Consider the following 20702-nt stretch of genomic DNA (forward strand, 5'->3'; position numbering starts at 1 on the left):
ACACTCATGGTACCCCAATGTTTCAGAAGTTGGCCTATACTATTACTACAGAAATTTTACTGGGGTCCGCCTGCCTATACTTCTGCTACAAGATTGTTACTGGGGTCTGCCTATACTTCTGCCACATAAATGTTACAGGGGTCTGCCTATACTTCTGCCACATAAATGTTACAGGGGTCTGCCTATACTGCTGATACATAAATGTTACAGGGGTCTGCCTATACTGCTGATACATAAATGTTACAGGGGTCTGCCTATACTTCTACAACAGAAATGTTACAGGGGTCTGCCTATACTTCTGCCACGTAAATGTTACAGGGGTCTGCCTATACTGCTGCTACAGAAATGTTACAGGGGTCTGCCTATTTTGCTGCCACGTAAATGTTACAGGGGTCTGCCTAAACTGCTGCAATAGAAATGTAACAGGGGTCTGCCTAAACTGCTGCAATAGAAATGTAACAGGGGTGTGCCTGTACTTCTACTACAAAAATTTAACTGGCGTCTGCTTATACTGCTGCCACTTAAATGTTACAGGGGCCTTCCTATACTTCGGCTACAAGAATGTTACTGGCGTCTGCCTATATTGCTGCTGCATAAATGTTACAGGGGTCTGCCTATACTGCTGCCACGTAAATGTTACAGGGGTCTGCCTATACTGCTGCTACAGAAATGTTACAGGGGTCAGCCTATAATTCTACTACAGAAATGGTGCTGGGGTCTGCCTATACTGCTGCTACAGAAATGATATTGGGGTCTGCCTATACTGCTGCTACATAAATGTTACTGGGGTCTGCCTATACTTCTTCCACGTAAATGTTACAGGGGTCTGCCTATACTGCTGCTACATAAATGTTACAGGGGTCTGCCTAAACTGCTGCCACTTAAATGTTACAGGGGTCTGCCTAAACTGCTACCACTTAAATGTTACAGGGGTCTGCCTATACTTCTACAATAGAAATGGTACTGGGGTCTGCCTATACTCCTGCTATCAAAATGTTACAGGGGTCTGCCTATACTCCTGTTACCAAAATGTTACAGGGGTCTGCCTATACTTCTACTACAGAAATGGTTATGGGGTCTGCCTATGCTACTGCAACCGAAATGGTACTGGGGTCTGCTTATACCTTTTCTACTGGAATGTTACAGGGGTCTGTTTATACTATGGTTGCACACAGACTTCCCATCGCGTGTTTTACCTATCTGGCCCAAAAACACTCACTGAATAAAGCATCAATTGTGGGCCGAGGCCAATAGGTATTTTCTCTCATGTTACCACAGTTATCTGAGAAACTCGTTTTGGCCACAGAAGAGAAGCGTTACTGCCTTAATGAGACGTTCACAGCTAAACTAGCATCAAAGTCTGCTTCATGCCCGCGATTGCTGAGGGTTTGTGCAGAGGCCTATGTCCTCGGCGCAGTGAAAGTCTGACTTGTTTGGGCACTCTGATTTCTTCATGGTTCATGTCTTGGGTCGCCTAGGACCCAGCTATGCTGTGGATGCACACAGACTTCCCATTGCGGTGTTTTACCTGTCTGGCACAAAGACACTGACTGACTTGGGTAGGGGGCAGAGTGCAGATGGCTTTCCCCTTGCGGTGTCGATAGAGCTATCCGACACCAACACAGAATGAATCGTGTGTGGGCACATGGATTCCCCATTGCTATGTAACTCATGGCACCTTGGGTCACACAAGATGGAGGCTGGGAACAAGCTTGACCCCGGGCCCGCTCACGTGAAGATTGAACGTCAATTTCTCATCAATTCTCAACAGCATTGTGGGCTTCGCCACCCCTTTCGAAGAGGGTCGCTGCCTGGCCCTGCCAACCCTCTGCAGTGTGTGCCTCCGATTCCTCCTCATCACAGACGCACTTGGGAAATAGACATGAGGGTGGTGTAGCTATGTAGCAAGCGTGTGGCATGAGGGCAGCTGATAGCTGGGCAGGAAAACCTTTGTGTGCGCTGTGGACGCAGGGTGTGTGACCCCCAGGCAGTGATTGTGCTTGGTTGCAGGTAGTGAGGTGCTTTGCTAAGGTGTGCCTTGCTAATCAGGGTTTGTCCAAAGTAAAAATTGTTAGGGGGGGGGGCAGACTCTTGCCCCTATTGTGGCTTAATAGTGGGACCTGCGAGCCTGAGATGCAGCCCTGCATGCTGCCCCTGCCCTGCCCTATCCGTTTCTGTGGTGTTTCCATGGATTTCGGATGTTTTCTGGTTTTTCACAAGTGAGGACCTATAGCATGGGTCATATACAAAAATGCTTGAGTCGTCCATTGACTTCAATGGGGTTCATTACTTGAAACGAGCTCTCAAGCATCGCGAAAAGTTCGACTCGGGCAACGAGCACCCGAGCATTTTGGTGCTCGCTCATCTTTAGTAAAGTCCACTAGTACATCTTGGAAGAGAGCAGCTCCATAAGATTGTATCCCTGGAGTCTTCAGAGGTCCTTGTCTGGGACTATTTTCAGTGTAAATTACACATTTTCTGATGCTCGCCTGTCTCTTAGGATGTACAGCACATCCTGGATTAGCTTTTTCATAGTGTGTCCTCATGCACTTTCTTTTTTTTTTTTTTTTGTCATTCAGTTTTTTTTATTATTACATGAGAAAATGGTACACAGGTGCAAGCATGTCTTGAATTGGGTACAAACAGAGCAGGAAGAAGAAAGGAAACAACTGAACATTGCAATATGTAGACAGATGCACTTCCTTTTAAATATTGCAGTCGCGGTGACGCTTTAAACCTCTAAAGGACAATATCTGGACCGCATCATGTCACTACCGTATACCCTTATTAATGAAGTAATATGGGCTAATGTTACAGTCCGTGTAGTAACTAGTAGAACCAAATTGGTACAGTAACAGAAAAAACATAAAACCATAAACATAAACTTGGCATCGTTAAGTTTTGTGAACTGCGAAATTATAGTGAGTCCCTCCATCTGCTCCACATCTCCTCGTGCCTCACCAGCGCGTTTTCTCTGAATGCCAACCATCTTTCGTACACCCTCTGCTCCAGCATTCGGTTTTTAAATTCACTAAATTTTGGTGGGTCCTGGCCTCACCAATGCTGCGCTATGAGGGTCTTGGCAGTCATTAGGGCATGACTCACCAGGTATCTAGCCGGGACGGGAACACCCTCCAGGCCCACGAGCAGCAAAATGTGTTTAGGCGTTCTTGGAACACGAATTTTTAGGGAACTGTCTAGGAGGTTTAGTATATCCTGCCAGTAATTGGTCAGTTTAGGACATGTGCAGAAAATGTGTGACAGCGTGCCCACGCTATCGCATCCCCTCCAACAGAGGCCGTCACCCCTCTTGAACCTGTTACGTAATAGTGCAGGTGAGTAGCACCACCTCGTTACAATCTTTGTTTGGACTTCCAGTATACCCAACCCTTTGGTGGACCTACCAGCCAATCTAAAGGCATTATTCCAGAGATCCAGTGGGATATCCGACTCCAGTTCTTTTTCCCAATTTAGCATATGTACCTTCTTTGAAAGATTATTGTTCCCTGTCAGTATATCATAAAAGGACCTAGTTTCAGATTTTTTCAGGTTTGGTGGGCAATTGAGTCTATTTATAATATCACGTGGGATCTTTACTGTATGTATCTTAGAACTGATGAGAAAGTGGCTAATTCTAGAATATTTAAATAGGTCTTGGTTTACCAAGCCATAAGAGTATCTGAGCACGTCAAAGGGCTTTGTAGATCCATTCCACAACAGAGCAGACACTGTCCGAACCCTCTTCTTCACCCAATCCCTCAGATCTAGTTCGGGGACAAACACCCCCAAAGTTTCAAGAGGAATAGTAGGAGTTTCTAAGGCACCGTGAGCGGCTATCTTTCTTGTTAGATCGCTCCAAGCCGTAAGTGATGATATTGTAGTGGGGGATAGTGGTTTGGTATTTATTTTTAAATTTGCTCTCGTTTTTTGTTCGGTTGCCATAGCTTCCAAAGACGCTGCCAGAAGCAGTGAATTGCACGTGGTGAGTTTTTGGCAAAGCTTCTCTCCATACCCACCCAGCCTGATTTATCACCTCCAGAGATGAGATATCTAGTTTGATTTAAAAGTGAGGCTCTATAGTATTTTTCCATGTTAGGAATATCCGCACCTCCTTTAACCCGACGCATGGCTAGGATAGACAGTGATAGGCGAGGTTTTTTTCCGCCCTATACAAATTTTGACAATTGTCCCTGAAGCATATTTAATGTAGTGTGAGACAGAGCAACCGGCAAAACTCTGAAAAAATAGAGGCTCTTAGGAAGGATTTTCATTTTATAAGACATGACTCTTCCGTACCAGGAGAGGTTGAGTCCTGTCATGCGATCTATCTCCCTCTGCACTTGTTCTATCAACGGGGGGGGTAATTTGTAAAGATGAGCGAACACCAAAATGTTCGGGTTTGCGTTATTCGAAACGAACTTCCCGCGATGTTCGGGTGTTCGTTTCGAATAACGAACCCCATTGAAGTCAATGGGCGACCGGAACATTTTTGTATTTCGCCGATGCTCGCTAAGGTTTTCATGTGTGAAAATCTTGGCAATTCAAGAAAATGATGGGAACGACACGGCAATTTCTCCTCTGCCACAGCTGTAACAGCTGTGGCAGAGAAGAACGATGTTAGCCCATTGAATTCAATGGAGCCGTCAATACAGCCGACTCCACTGAATGCAATGGGCTGCCGGCGATCGCGGGATGAATTGTCGGAAAGGGGTTAAATATATAAGCCCTTTCCTGCAATTCATCCAGAAATGTGTAAAAATAAAAAATATATATATACTCACCTGGTGCCGACAGACGGAGTTCAGCGCGGCAGGCTGCAGTTCTCCTGAACTGCTCTGAACAGCTGTGAGTGGTATTCAGCAGCCGGGGATTTAAAATCCCCGCCTGCTGAATAAGATGCCTCTGAATGGTCACAGCCTGACCAATCAGAGGCCAGCCCTCACTCACACCCATTCATGAATTCATGAATGGGTGAGTGAGGGCTGCCTCTGATTGGCTCAATCTCCTGCCCCTGAGGTCAGGCAAACACCCAAATAGGGTAGGTCTGTATCTCTCCATTCGTATGGGAATTCTTGTTTTATTGCGTCTTTTAAGTTTTTAGGAGTATTAATTCCCAGGATCATTGACTTATTTATATTGAGTTTATATTGCGACGCATTGCCATAAAGTTGCAAAATTTGTTGAGCTGTTCTCAAGGAGCTAAGAGGGTGTGTCAAGGTGAGGATGACATCATCTGCAAATAAGCCAATTTTGTGTTGGCGGAAATTCAGTGGGATGCCCCTGATATCAGGAGATGACCTAATGGCCTCGGCCAAAAGCCTATTGTGAGGACATACAGGATAGGGGAAAGCGGGCATCCCTGCCTCATGCCGTTGGATATTTTAAAGGGCTCAGAGAGCGTGCCATCTACCAGTGTCCTCGCCGACGGAGCGGAATACAGGGCCCGGATAGCACGCCGCAACCCTTCCCCAAAGCCAAACCTGGCCATAGTTTGGAATGTAAAGTCCCAATGGACACGATCAAAAGCCTTTTCGGCATCGAGGGCCAGTAAGACCGCTGGGGCCCGAGACAATCTTAGGGAATGCAAAAGATTGAGGGTTCTGCGGGTGCCATCCGGGGCCTGCCTCCCCCTCACAAAACCCACCTGATCGGAATGTATTATCCCGGGGAGGATGTCTAGCAGTCTTGTTGCTAGGGTCTTGGAATATATCTTTATGTCCGTATTAAGTAATGAGATCGGACGAAAATTTGATGGGTCCGGCGTTTTGCCCGGTTTTGGCAGGACTACTATAGTAGCCTGTAGGACCTCTTCGGGGAAAGATCCGCGCCGCATCGCAATGTTGTAATATTTGACTAAATGTGGGGCCAAGACGCTGGAGAATAGCTTGTAGTATTCAGATGAATACCCGTCGGGACCAGGGGCCTTTTGATTTTTCATGTTTGCGATTCTATCTAACACTTCCGGCGCCGACAATTCTCTATCTAGTTCTTCCGCCTGATCATTAGTGATACTTGGGAGATTTAAATTTTTTAAGAAATCATCTATTACAGATTTGTTTGGTTGGGCGAGGGACGGGTCATCCTTTAAATTATACAGATCGCTATAGTAGATGCGCAACTTGTCCGCTATCTGGTTTGGGTGGGTAATTTTAAATTCCTTGTGCTTCGAGTTCCACACATAGGGAATAGTGGCTCTCACTGTCTTTTTTTTAAGTAGACTAGCCATCCATTTGGATGGTTTGTTTAATGAAGAGTATATATTGGCCCTATGTGCTGTAACCTCTTTGTCGAAGTCGTTCTGTAGTATCTTACGGAGTTCAAGTCTTGTCACAAATAGCTCTTTATGGGAATGCGAAGTTGGGTCACTCCGTAGTTCGTCTTCCAGACGTTGGATTTTGGAGATCAGGGCATCGGTCTTTTCTAATTTCTTCCTTTTGTGTCTGGCTCCTAGTTTAATAAGCACCCCTCTCATAAACGCTTTATGAGCGTTCCACAGGGAACAAGGATCTATATCTGGGGTGTCAGTTAACGCAAAGAACTCCTCCATGTTTTTTTGGATTTCTGTTTTATATTCGGGGATTTTCATTAAATATACATTATTTCTCCACATTCTGGCTGGATGTTTACACCTGCCCAAGGCAATTGATGTCACTATAGGGGCGTGATCTGACCAGGTGGCCGTGCCTATTTCTGCCTTCACTACCGATGATAGGAGCTGTTTATCAACTAGGCATAAGTCAATACGTGAAAACGTTTTGTGACGAGGGGAGAAAAAAGTGTATTCTTTAGCTGCAGCATTAAGACAGCGAAAAGTATCAAAGAGAGCATGGCTACGTAACCAGTGGCTTAGGGAAGCGTTTGTCTTTCTGGAATGGCGGGTGGAGTCGATAGTGCTCTCCGGAGTTAAATTAAAGTCCCCGCATAGAAGCAAGGGACCCTTCATCACCTTGTGTATTATTTTCATGAGTTTGTTTAGAAACCTTAATTGTTTATTATTTGGGACATAGACATTTATTAGAGTGACCGGGGAACCCCTCAACTCCCCCACCAGGATTATGTAGCGGCCTCCAGGGTCGCAAATTTGTCTTGTGAGTGTAAATGGTGTACATTCAGCGAACGCCACCATCACACCCGCCCGTTTCCTTGGGGCGCATGCAAAAATGGCGTGCGGGAACTTTTTGTGGGCCATACGGAAGGTGTCTGCATCTAACAGGTGTGTCTCCTGGATACATACGATATCGATGTTCTTTCGGAGGGCCTCTTTCCACACGAAGCTTCTTTTCTGAGGGAGGTTCAACCCATTGGCATTCAGTGACAGGATATTCATAGCCATATTGCTGGAACAGGCACTTTGGAGCTAAGAGGCGGGGACCAAAGGTAGGTAGTGATGCCTAGTAAAACCGAACTAAATAAAAAACAACAAATAATTGTTACATAGAAAGCCCTACGTTTGTAAGAGCTGGGATCGAGCAGCGAAAATATGCTGTAGGCAAAAAAAAAACAGCATACAAGGATACAAGGGTAATGGCAAGCGATTGCTTGCTGAATCATTTGGGGGGAAATGAAAGTTCGCTAGAGTGTTCAGCATAACTCTCTAGTCTGCCATTTCTTGTGGCAGTGAAAACGCGGCGAACAGGGAGCTTCTCCTCAGGAACTCTTTGAAGAATAAAATTATGGTCTTCCTTCCCGAGATTTCCCAGAGGAGTTTTCGGTACGGAACCTGGGAAGGTCTTTTATCTTAAGCCCCCACGAGATTAGAGTGGCTTTTGCTGACGCGGAGTCGTGAAATACATGGGTTGTATTTTCTCTGGTGGTAATAATCTTCGTAGGAAAACCCCACCTGTACGGAATATTCGCCTCTCTCAAGGCCAGAGTAACGCTAGCGAAGCTTCGCCTAGCTTCCATGGTTGCCTGGGAGAGATCAATGAATAAGCGTATGTCGGCGTACGGGCTTGGTAGGGTTTTCATCTTCCTTGCTGCTTGCATGAGAGCGTCTTTTGTACTAAAATAGTGGATCCTCACTATGATGTCTCTAGGGCTATTCTCTTTAAGGAATTTCGGTAGTGGGAGCCTGTGCGCTCTGTCGATCTTAAGCTCATGTTCTGGGAGATTTGGGAGTATTTTCTGGATCATACGTGAAACGTATTCGGGAATTTCAGCGCTAGAGACTTTTTCAGGCACTCCGCGTAGTTTGACGTTGTTACGTCTGTTCCTATCTTCTAGGTCGATTAGTTTGTTTTGCAACTTAGTAACGGTCTCTTCTAAATCGTAATGAGAATCGATAAGTTCGTTATGCGATTTCACAAGTTCCTCCATTTTATTCTCGGTATTGTTTAGTCTGTTAGTGACTTCTGAGATTGATGTGTCGACATAGTGAGACAGGCTTTTTAGGTCCACTTGTAGTGTGTTTCTCAATGCTAGTATCGCCTCCTTGATATATGACTCTGAAGCCGGTTTGTCTGAGGCTGACAGGCTATCAATCTCGCCATCATTTGCAAGTTGGAATGTACTTGTATCAGGGCCCTCTTTCTCTGCAACTTCTCCCATTCTTTGCCTTTGCTTGGCCGGGCTATTTGAGGCCGAATGAGCCCCTTGTGTTGCTGCCGGCGCCATTTTGTTTTTTAAGCAGCGACTTATAGATGCCCCTGCTTTTGATATACTCCCATCTGATGAGCCGATTACAGATCGGGATGCAATTATATCAGGGCTCCCTCCCTCTGTGTCTTCTAACAACCTTTGCTTTAGATTATCTGGGCTGACTGACGCGGGGAAGGCATTCTGTGGTGCTGCCGGCGCCATTTTGTTTTTGGAGCTACGGCCTGTGGGGGCCCCGGATTTTTGTCTGTTTTCTCCTGGAGGACCTTTCTCCTCTCTTCTTATTCCCTTTAACTCCCTCTGCCCACTATCTTCTCCTTCTCTGCCTGTGGGGATCGGGATCAGGGATTTGCGAAGGTCTCTTACCGGGGTTCCCGCCGTAGCCGCCGGCGCCTCTTCTGCCATCGCTTCCGGGAGGGAGCCGCGCGGCACAAAGAACTCCTCCAGACGTGTCGGCACCGCTTTGGAGGTTCTTCTTTTGGATGCAGCCATGCTCCCAAGAGGCTTGCCCAGCCGAGAGGTGAGTTCGCCGGTACCGCTGCCTGCTGTGAAGTCGCTAAGAGATGCTGCCGAGCGGAGCTCACACAAACACCGCCGTCTCGGGTTCACTCCAGGCCACACCCCCCCTCATGCACTTTCTTGACGATCTCCGTTGCTAGTGCTGTTGGGACCACACTTCTTCAATCTGAGAAGATGAATCAGCCTTCAGGTGTGTATTTCCCATCTTCTGTCTTCAACCATTCCTGTTCACTTTGATTGTAGCAGGGGTTTTAGTTGCTGAGGAGGAAACAGGAAAAATGCTGGTGTTTGACAGAACTTTCGGTGTTTTAGGAGAGTGACAGCTCGCTTGGCATCAGCATCTGCCTCTCTGTTTCCCTGTGTAACGAGTGAGTCTCCCTTTTGTTTTCTTTTACAGTGAATGACCCACACCTCTTCTTACAGTTCCGGAATGAGAGTAGCGTGCTTCACTTCTTGACCCGCTGATGGTACCAAACTCTTTTCTCAGGGCCCCATGAACATAGAGTGTGAGGAAGGCCTACTTTGAGTCAGTGAAGATATTGACTTTCACCCCAGCTGCTAGCTGTAGGGCTCTGATAAGTGCAGGAAGTTCTGCCTTTTGAGCTGAAATTCCTTTGGGCAGTGGTTCTGCTTTTGTAGTAGTTTGTAGGCTGACCATAGTCAACATAGTGTATACCTTCATCCATGAGGCTGCTACCATCTGTGTACTATTCAACATCATGAGCTTTGAGAGGTGTGTCCCATAGATTAGGATAGCTGCTAAAGATTTCATCCATTACCTTACAGCAGTTAGTCAGAGGTTCCAGTTCTGGTGGGCAACAGAGTTGCTGAATTTAGAGTAGTACCCACTTCTAACGTCAGTCTTGGGTTTTCACATAGGAGGACTTGATACTTGATCATGCGACCCTTTTGTCAGCCAGCGGTGACCTCTGGCGTTCATCAGAGTTAGGGCAGAAGGCGGCACTCATACTGTAAGATCTTGACCCAGGATTAGCTTGTCAGCCTCCATAACCAAGGCCACTGTTGCTGCCAGTCTCCTCAGGCAGGGAGGCCATCTCATGGCTGCATTATCAAGTTGCTTGGAAAGATGGGCAACGGGTTGATGCCATGATTCCATCATCTGGTTGAGAATACCAATCGCCAGTCCCTTCTTGTGAACATACAAAATAAGTGGTTTCTCCAGATTAGTCAATGCCAGTACAGGTGCTTTTAGAAGAGCTTGCCTGATGTTGTCATAGGCCCTTGTATGTTCCCGCTTTCAGCAGTAGAGGGCATCTTCACCTCCCTTTGTGACTTCATAGAGGGGTTTGGCCATTTCAGCAAAGCCGGGTATCCATATTCTGCAAAATCTGGCAGCTCCAAGGAATTCTCTGACTTTTTCTTCTGGTTGTTGGTACAAGGATATTGCAGGCGACCTACTTCCTTACAACTTCCAGTTGTACCTTTTTCCTGTGAGATATGAAATCGCAGATATTTGACAATTGCTTGACAGATCTGAGGCTTCTTTTCTTGAGACTTTGTATCCGGCATCATAGAGAAGACGAAGCACTGTCTTAGTGTTCTGCAGACTTCGTTCTGAGGTAGATCCGGTTATGAGGAGGTCATCCATATGCTGTAGCAATACAGTGCCTGGCTGGGAATGGAGAGAGAGTTTCCATAGGTCAATAGCAAGAGCTTCTCTCTATTCCAGTGACCATGTATCCTGCACATTCTGCATTGGTCTCCAGCAAGGGTGCGGTGTTGGGACCCACCCTTTTGTATGTATGAAGGAGGTGGGTTGTTTTGAGTGTTGTTTAGTGGTGGGGGCTGTCTCGATTGGATTTCTGTAGCCCAACCACCGTTGTGTGACTAACTTTCTTTTAATGTCACTAGCTGTCTGTGCCACAGACGATAAGTTAACCATACATTGTTTTCAGTTTGGAAGGGATCAAAGGGGGTATACATTCTATGCACTTCACACAATCTTTCAAAATAAGTTGTAGAACTTTCATCTGTGCCTTGTGTTACCTCTGCTACTTCAGACAAATTCATAGGTTTCTTCCCAGCTTTTCAAGCAACCTGTTATAGTTTTCCTGTGCATACGCAGACCATTTCTTCCACTGTCACTGTTAGCATCCCAGTCCGGGTCAACATCAAGATATATGACAACTGGCTGCATTTGCTATGTGATGTGGGATTTTTTTTTTCTCTGTCAGAAACCCCACAAAATTTGGGATATAATGTAATATGCAGCACTCCAACGCACAAGGGAATGCATAAAACATTGCTTATTCATACTACACATGTCTGGTCATCTGCCCAGACCTCCAAAATAAATCACTGTTTTCTCTACTAGCTAACAGGATACCAAACATCCTGACTAGATCACATAACAAGGTATCAGGTTACAAGAATATACCCAGCTCAATAATCTCACACTTGTGGCATTTATTCATAGAACTACAAGTACCAGCCCACAATCTAACCACTCCCCTCTTCTTTGTTCTTCCTCTGGCCATAGAGGCTACCACAAGAAGGAGACGCCATGTTTTGGGTGCAGCTTTTTCACTATTCTTAATCATCTTTATGCGACATTCCTTTGCATATCTTAATACATAATGCTTTCATTTTACAATCTGAATCCATCAATTCAACGTGTTGAAGCATATACTGACTTTTCCAAGCAATTTTAAATCAAGGCTGCCTTCTTGCAGCTAAATTGATAATAGCTTTGGCCATTCTATTTCACACAAATATTTGAACTTTGTTGTCCAATTTCACATTACTAGCTTTACAAGACAGTTTACTGAAGTTTTTTTAGCATGTATTCATGCGGTGATTGTGAGATTGCGCTGCCCATACTTGGTTGTACTGTTTTCCCTATGCACAGAAAACAATTGCCGAGTTTTAACAGTTTTTTTAACGCTGGACTGTTTAAAACCACAGAACGTTTAACAACAAAGCGTCTTCCCTCCCTAAATCCGATGAAGGTACTGAGGCTTGTCAAGGACATGATCAGCGTCCTCATCCATCCATACGGGATAGGCGGTTTACCTGCGATTGTCTCAGACTAAATCGCTAACACTACTCAACAGGGCATATCATCTCACAATCACAAAACATATTACTTCACAACTTCAGAATATATCTCAGAACCCAGGTCTTACCTTTTCAGCTGATTTCAAAACTTCCCCGTATACCATTCAGTTCCATAGTCCCTTCAGGGTTCCAACTGCTAGGTCTGAAAGTATAGATGCAGCAGGCTAGGAGAGTGTTCCATTTTACCAAGAGAAAGTTACTGGGCGGGGCCTCATGGTCCGGTCTCCGTAGCCCCTCCATCCTTACCTGCAGACAAGAGCGGATGCAAAAATACAATCTGCATCAGATCCCGGATGAGCCCGCATATGAAATAGGAGCCGACATCCAATACGATACCTGGGACATAGCAAATGAAGATTTATTCAAAGTCGACATTAATAAGTCTAGGAGACATAAAGATTCTCAAATCCAGACTCACTTGTGACATGACAACAGATTCCTAAATACTAGGTAGGCAGTCTTATTAGAAGCTAATACTTATTGGTTCATCTTATCTCTCATACTAGTTACACGTACAGAAAGTAGTGGTAGGCAGAGCTAAGGGGGGCAGCAGGGGGGATCATCACTGCATCCCAACATCCAGTTTACACTCCGCTCTTCAGCTTTCCATACGCACAGAGGGAAGGGGTAGAGAATCAGCACCTGGGCAAGCTCCTGGTACAGCAGCGCCCCGTTCCCTTGACGACTACTTACGTCACAGAGCAAAAGTTTACATTCTTGAGAAAGGAGATTGCATACACACGTTTATCGTTAGGGTACTTGGAGAAAAGGTGAAATTAGTATAGAGTAGCTATATTTCATTTGTTAGATACTTATAATTATGTTTATACTTATGTGTAGCAGAACAATATATATTTCATATGCTTCAGCCTTTGGGCTGGTAACAGATAAACAATAGCTTATAAGTCCCCGTTCCACAATATAAACCCCCCTCAGTAATATTAGTTGCCACCCCAACCCATATACTTACCTCCTCCTTGCTCCCCCTCTGCTCACGCTGATCCTAGGGGGCACACTGACATCATGCATATTAACTATTTCTACAACAATTCTGCCCTATTCAGCAATTCCAGCAACCTGATTGGTTGTTTGGTGAATCAGCTAACCCAAACAACCAATCAGGTATGTTGGAATTGCTGAATAGGGCAGAATTGTTGTGGAAAAAGTTAATATGCGCCTGGCACGTTTCCTCCCTGAGTCCTCTCCTGCGGAACTGAAGAGCAGGGTACTCAGGGGAGGAGGATCCCGGCTGCACACTGATGTCCGAGTATGGGCCGTGATCAGCGCTAATAGCGATTACCAGCGGGGAGCTGCGGCACCCCAGTTGGTAATCGCTTCAGTAGTGAGCGGCAGTCAGCACGCCGTGGGCCACATAACATGAGGCAGCGGGCTGGATTCAGCCCACGGGCCTTGTGTTTGACACATGTGCTTTAGAGAGATAACTTCATTTTCTCACCTTAGCTGTGTTCCTCACCTTAGCTAGAGTTAGTATGAGAAAGTCTCATTGTTTGAATCTAGAGATGAGCGGGCACACTAGTCCGAGCTTGATGTTCATTCAAGCATTAGAGTACTCGAGATGCTGGTTACTCGAGACGGACAACACGCGGAACTCGTCAATTGCATTTCCTTCCCCGCATGTTTAGAGCCATTTTCTAGCCAATAAACATGCGGGGAAGGCATTACCACTTCCTGCTGTGACGTGCCAGCCCTCTCCCCCACCCCCCCAGTATAGAGTGGCTGGGATGATCAGGTGACCACCAAGTTCTTAAACTGGTCCCGCCCGCAGCTCGCCTCATGCTGGCAGAGGTTAGGGAAAGTGTTGCTGCTTATATAGAGAAAGTGTTAGAGTAGGATCCTGTCCTCAAGAACTCCAATGGTCCTTCTTAGGGCTACTCTTCATAGTGTGCATTACTGTTGTGGCTGGCTGGGAGCAGTAGTGCACAAATTTTTTTTAAGCATATCGGGCTGTGGAGGCCATTTCAGCTATACTGTTCTGTGTCTGCAGTGCCGTAGCAAAGTTAAGGGAAAGAGCTGCTTATATAGGGAAAGTGTTAGAGTAGGATCCTGTCTTCAAGAACCCCAACGCTCCTTCTTAGGGCTACATCTGACCGTGTGCATTATAGTTGTGGCTGGCTGGGAGCACTAGTGCATCGGTTTTTGTATTACGTATCTAGGCCTGTTCCCAGCCTTTCAGTAATAGCGTTCTCAGCCTGGAGTACTGTACAACCAGCTCCCATCGTGAAATTGCTCTCTAATATTTCCTAGCCTTCTGCAAACGACTTCAGTTATACCGTTCTGTGTCTGCAGTGCATTAAACAGAGGTCTCACCGCTAAACAGTACTGTAATATTTCCTGGGCCATTGCAAAGTATTTCAGCTCTGCCGCTATGCAGAGCGTCTCACAATACCCTTTCCTTGGTGGGGTTGAGATTAGAGATGAGCGAGCGTACTCGTCCCAGCTTGATGCTTGTTCGAGTATTAGGGTACTCGAGATGCTCGTTACTCAAGGCGAACACCACGCGATGTTCGAGTCAATTCCATTTTCTTCCCTGAAAGTTTTGTGCCATTTTCTGGCCAATAGAAACGCAGGGAAGGCATTACAACTTCCTCCTGTGACGTTCCAGCCCTATCCCACCCCCCTGCAGTGAGTGGCTGGCGAGATCAAGTGACCCCTGAATATTTAAAGTGGGGCCGCCCACGGCTCGCCACAGTCACACACTGGGAGAGATCAGGGACAGTGCTGGTGCTGCAATAGGGAAAGTGTTAGTGTAGGATCCTGTGTACAAGAACCCCAATGGCACTTCTTAGGGCCACATCTGACAATGTCCATTACTGTTGTGGCTGCTGGTAGCAGTTTTGCAAATTTTTTTTTTGTATATCGGGTGTGCAGCCCCATTACAGCTATAGCGTTCTCAGGCTGCAGTCTGTACTACATAGTATAGGGGTAGGGACAGTGGGTTGTGTGGAATCCTGTCTACAAGAACCCCAACGGTCCTTCTTAGGGCTACCTGTGACCATGTGCATTTTACAGGTTGTCTGATGGGAGTTGTAGTCCATCACTATTGCACAGCTAGGTCGGTTTGCAGCCTTCCTTATAATTTTTTTCTGGCTGCAGTTAGCGTTACATAACAGCTGTCAGCCTCCAACTGTACACCAATAATTCCAAAATTTTTTACACCGCTCTGTGTCTGCTATATAGCCGGTATTCTTTTTCCAAAAATTTTTTAAATAAAAGCTCCTTCTTATGGCTACCTGTGACCGTGTGCATTTTACAGGTTGTCTGATGGGAGTTGTAGTCCATCACTATTGCACTTAGGCCTGTTTGCGGCCTTCCTGACTATTTTTTTCTGCCTGGAGTTTGCCTTACTATATTGCTCTCAGCGACAAAGTCTACGCACATAATTCCAAGATTATTTACACCGGCCTGTGTCTGCAGTGAATTTGACGCTCAGCATACAGCCAACACAGGTACTTATAGAGGGAAAGTGATATACACAGTATATAGCCTGTCTTCTTTTTTTTTTTTTTTTTTAAAAAGCTCCTTCGTTGGGCTACCTCTGATCGTGTTACAGGGGTCTGCATATACTGCTGCTAGAGAAATGTTACTGGGGTCTGCCTATACTTCCACTACAGAAATGTTACAGGGGTCTGCCTATACTGCTGCTACAGAAATGTTCCTGGGGTCTGTTTATACCTTTGCTACAGGAATGTTACAGCGGTCTGTCTATACTATGGGTGCACTAAGTCTTTCCATCCCGGTGTTTTACCTATGTGGCACAAATAATACAGTGACTGACTAGGCCAGAATTGCTGGCCGAGGCCAAGTTGCTTGGCGGGGCGATATTCTCCCATGGTTGGGCACTCCGATTTCTTTCTGTGTAATATCATCTTTGTGCACTTACAGCATAGGCTAGGCCAAGAAACTCAAAGACTGCCCCTTCTAGTGTTGAGCTATCTATGTTGCGACACATGGATTTCCCGTTGCTATGTAACTCAGGGCACCTTGTGTCACACAGGTGGAGGCTTGGAACCAAGCCTGACCCTGGGCCCACTAATGTGCTTCCCACACAGACTATAGCGGGTCCTGGTCATGGTGTCTTGGGCTTGTTAAGCCACCTCCTCCTCCTGCTTGGGGTCAGGGGATCAGCACTGGGCATCATGTATTTTCTCCCGTGTTACCACAGTTATCTGAGACACTGGTTTGGGCCAAAGAAGAGGAGCGTTACTGCATTGATGAGACCTTCACAGCTGTGCTAGCATCGGAGTCTGCTCTATGCCCACGATTGCTGAGGGTGTGTGCAGAGGCCTATGTACTCGGCACAGTGAAAGTCTGACATGTTTGGGCACTGTCATTTCTTCATGTTTATTACTGTCTTTGGGTTCTGTGGGTGCACAAAGACTTCCCATAGCGGTGATTTACCTGTCCGGCACAAAGTCACTGACTGACTTGGGTAGGGTGCATAGTGCAGATGGCTTTCCCCTTGTGGTGTGGATAGAGCTATCCGACACCTAGACAGAATGAATACTGTGTGGGCACATGGACTTCCCATTGCTATGTCAGTCACGACACCTTGGGTCTCACAAGGTGTTTGCTTGGACCGAGTCTGGCCAGGGCCCGCTCACATCCTTCCCACACAGGCTACAGCGGTCCCTGGTCATGGTTTCTTGGCCTTGTAAGGCCACCACCTCCTCCTGATTGGGGTCAGGGGATCAGCAATGCGCATTATGAATTTTCTCTCGTGTTACCACAGTTATCTGAGAAACTTGTTTGGGCCAAAGGAGAGGAGAGTAACTGCATTAATGTTACAAGGGTCTGCCTATACTTTAGCTGCAGAAATGTTACAGGGGTCTGTCTATATTTCAGCTGCAGAAATGTTACTGGGGCTGCCTATACTTCAGCTGCAGAAATGTTACAGGGGTCTGTCTATACTGCTGCTACACAAATGTTACAGGAGTCTGCCTATACTGCTGCTACACAAATGTTACTGAGGTCTGTCTATACTGTTACTACAGAAATGTTACTGGGGTCTGTCTATACTGTAACTACAGAAATGTTACTGGTGTCTCCCTAGACTTCTGCAACATAACTGTTAGTAGGGTCAGCTTATACCTTTGCTACAGGAATATTACAGTGGTCTGTGCATAGTATGGGTGCACTAAGTTTTCCCATCGCGGTGTTCTACATATCTGGCCCTAAAAAAAACCCCAGACTGACTAGGGCATGGAGTGTGGGCCGAAGCCAACCTGTATTTGATCTCACGTTAGCTCAGCTATCGGGGGCACTGCAATGGGATTTATTAATGTACCGTCGGTGGCTTCCTGGGAGCCACCCATGCTGTGGGTGCACACAGACTTCCCATAGTGGAGTTGTACCTGCCTGTGACTGAAAAAAAAACCAGTCTGACTCAGGCATGCAGTGTGGGCCGATGCCAAACTATATTTTATCTGATGTTAGGTCAGCTATGCGCGGCACTGCATTGGGACAAGTAAGAAGAGCGATACAGCGCTAATGAGACATTCACAGCTACGCTAGCATTGGAGTCCGCTCTAGGCCCACGATTGCTGAGGGTTTGTGCAGAAGCCTATGTCCTGGGTGCAGTGAAAGTCCGCTTCCTGCCTACGATTACTGAAGCTGTTGGCCAAAGCCTATGTCCCGGGGAAAGTGCAAGTACGCCAGGTTGGGGCTGTGGAGCTTTTTCCTGCTAATCCAGTCATTGGAGCGGTGAAAGGAAAGCTAACTGATTTAATGAGCCCGTTGCAGATGAACTAGCATCGAAGTCCGCTTCATGCCTACGATTGCTGAAGCTGTGGGCCGAGGCCTATGTCGTCGGCACGGTGCAAGTCTGCCATGTTTGGCCGCTCTGATTTATTTATCGTTCATGTCTTGGGTTGCCTAGGACCTACCTATGCTGTTGGTGCACACTTAGTTCCCATCGCGGTGTTTGACCTGGCACAAAGACACTGACTGACTTGGGTAGGGGGCAGAGTACAGATGGCTTTCCCCTTGCGGTGTCGATTGAGCTATGCGACACCTAGACAGAATGAATACTGTGTGGGCACATGGATTCCCCGTAGCTATGTAACTCATGCCCACGTTTGCAGCTCCTGACGGAGGTGGCACAGGATTGGAATGTAGATCGAACGTGAATTTCTCATCGATTCTCTACAACATTGTGGGCTATCGCCCCGCCCCTTTTAAAGAGGGTCGCTACCTGGCCCTGCCAACCCTCTGCAGTGTGTGCCTCCGGTTCCTCCTCATGGCAGACGCACTTATAAATAGACATGAGGGAGCGTGTGGTATGAGGGCAGCTGAAGGCTGCGCAGGGACACTTTTGAGTGCGCTGCAGACGCAGGATCGTGCGGGAGATTGGGCAGCATGTAATCCAGGAAAAGAGGCAGCGGTGTGTCCCGCAGGCAGTGCTCGTGCTTGGTTGGAGGTAGTGTGGTGCTTAGCTAAGGTGTGCCTTGCTAATGAGGGTTTGTCCGAAGTAAAAATTGTTAGGGGGGGGGGCTCACTCTTGCCGCTATTGTGGCTTAATAGTGGGACCTGGGAGCCTGAGATGCATCCCAGCATGTTGCCCCTCGCCTGCCCTATCCGTATCTGTGTCGTTTCCATCACTTTCGTAGGTTTTGAAGATTTTCACAAATGAAAACATACATATACATATGTATGGTCATATACAAAAATGCTCGAGTCGCCCATTGACTTCAATGGGGTTTCTTACTCGAAACGAACTCTGGAGCATCGCGAAAAGTTCGACTCGAGCAACGAGCACCCGAGCATTTTGGTGCTCGCTCATCTCTAGTTGAGAGAGCCACAGTTACCAGCATTATGCACTGGCTTTAGAGTCTTCTCTAACTCCATCTACCCTCTACTATCTACAAGTCTCTGCGAGCAGTAAATTACCCCTAGGTATCACAGCAAGACAGCGCGTTAATTTTTTTAAGTCATAGCATAGAGCCTCCACTATCTACAAGTCTCTGTGTGCGGTAAATTAAGCCACAGTTGTCAGTGCTGTACAGTGGGGTAATTTATTTGGGCCCTGTTCTATTCTTAATCCGCTATGATGAGGAGTAGGGGTAAGGGTCGAGGACGCTGATGTCCAAGTGAGGGTGTGGGCACAGGCCAAGTTCCTGGGTGTCATGAATCACAGCCGGCTGCTGGGATTAGGAGAGAGGCACGATTCTGGGCTCCCCAGGTTCATATCACAGTTTACAGGTCTGCGTGGTAGACCTTTATTACAAACAGAGCAGTGCGAGCAGGTCCTTTCGTGGATGGCAGAAAGCGCCTCCGGCAATGTATCGACCGCCCAGTTTTCTACGCAGTCCACTAGTTCCAGCCTAGGGACTGCAACTCTGAAACCTCTGGCGGCTCCTCCTTCCTCCCAGTCTCTTTACTCCATGAAAATGACATATTCTGAGCAGGCAGACTCATAGGAACTGTTCTCCAGTCCCTGACATGAGTGGGAAAAAATGGTTCCTCTCTAACCTGAGGAGTTTGTCGTGACCGATGCCCAACCTTTGGAAAGTTCCCGAAGTCCGGGTGATGAGGCTGGGGACTTCCGGCAACTGTCTCAAGAGCTTTTTGTGGATGATGAGACACAGTTGTTTGTCAGTGAGGTAGTAGTAGGGGCAGTAAGTCCGAGGGAGGAGTGCACAGAGGATTTGGAGGAAGAGAAGCTGGACGATGAGGTGACTGAATCCACCTGGTTTGCTAAGCCTACTGAGGACAGGGCTTCAGAGGGGGAGGCAAGTGCAGCAGTAGAACAGGTTGGAAGACGCAGTGGAGTGGCCAGGGGTAGAGGCAGGGCCAGAGCAAAGAATCCCTTAACTGTTTCCCAAAGCACCCCCTCGCGACAAGCCTCCGTACAGAGGGCTAGGTGTTCAAAGGTGTGGATGTTTTTCAGTGAGAGCGCGGACGACTGTCGAACAGTGGTGTGCAATCTGTGTCGCACCAAGATCAACGGGGGAGCCACCACTACAAGCCTCACCACCACCAGCATGCGCAGGCATATGATGGCCAAGCACCCAACAAGGTGGGACGAAGGCCATTCACCGCCTGTGGGTCACACCACTGCCTCTTCGCCTGTGCCCCAACCTGCCACACAGATCCAATCCCCCTCCCAGGACACAGGCACGAGCGCCTCCCAGCCTGCACCCACACCCTCACCTCCGCCGTCCTCCACTCCATCCAGCAATGTCTTTCACTGCAGCGTTCAGCTGTCGCTAACACAAGCGTTGGAGCTAATGCGCAAATATGCCGCCACCCACCCACACGCACAAGCTTTAAATGTGCACATTGCCAAATTAATCAGCCTGGAGATGCTGCCATGGAGGCTTGTGGAAATGGAGGCTTTCAAAAACATGATGGCGGCGGCAGTCCCATGCTAGTCCGGCCCCAGTCGCCACAATTTTTCTCGGTGTGCTGTCCCAGCCCTACATCAGCACGTCTCCCACAACATCAATCGTGCTCTCACCAACGTGGTTACTGGGAAGGTCCACAACCACGGA

Source organism: Eleutherodactylus coqui, chromosome 3 (assembly GCF_035609145.1).
Source record: "Eleutherodactylus coqui strain aEleCoq1 chromosome 3, aEleCoq1.hap1, whole genome shotgun sequence".
In the NCBI taxonomy this organism is placed as follows: Eukaryota; Metazoa; Chordata; class Amphibia; order Anura; family Eleutherodactylidae; genus Eleutherodactylus; species Eleutherodactylus coqui.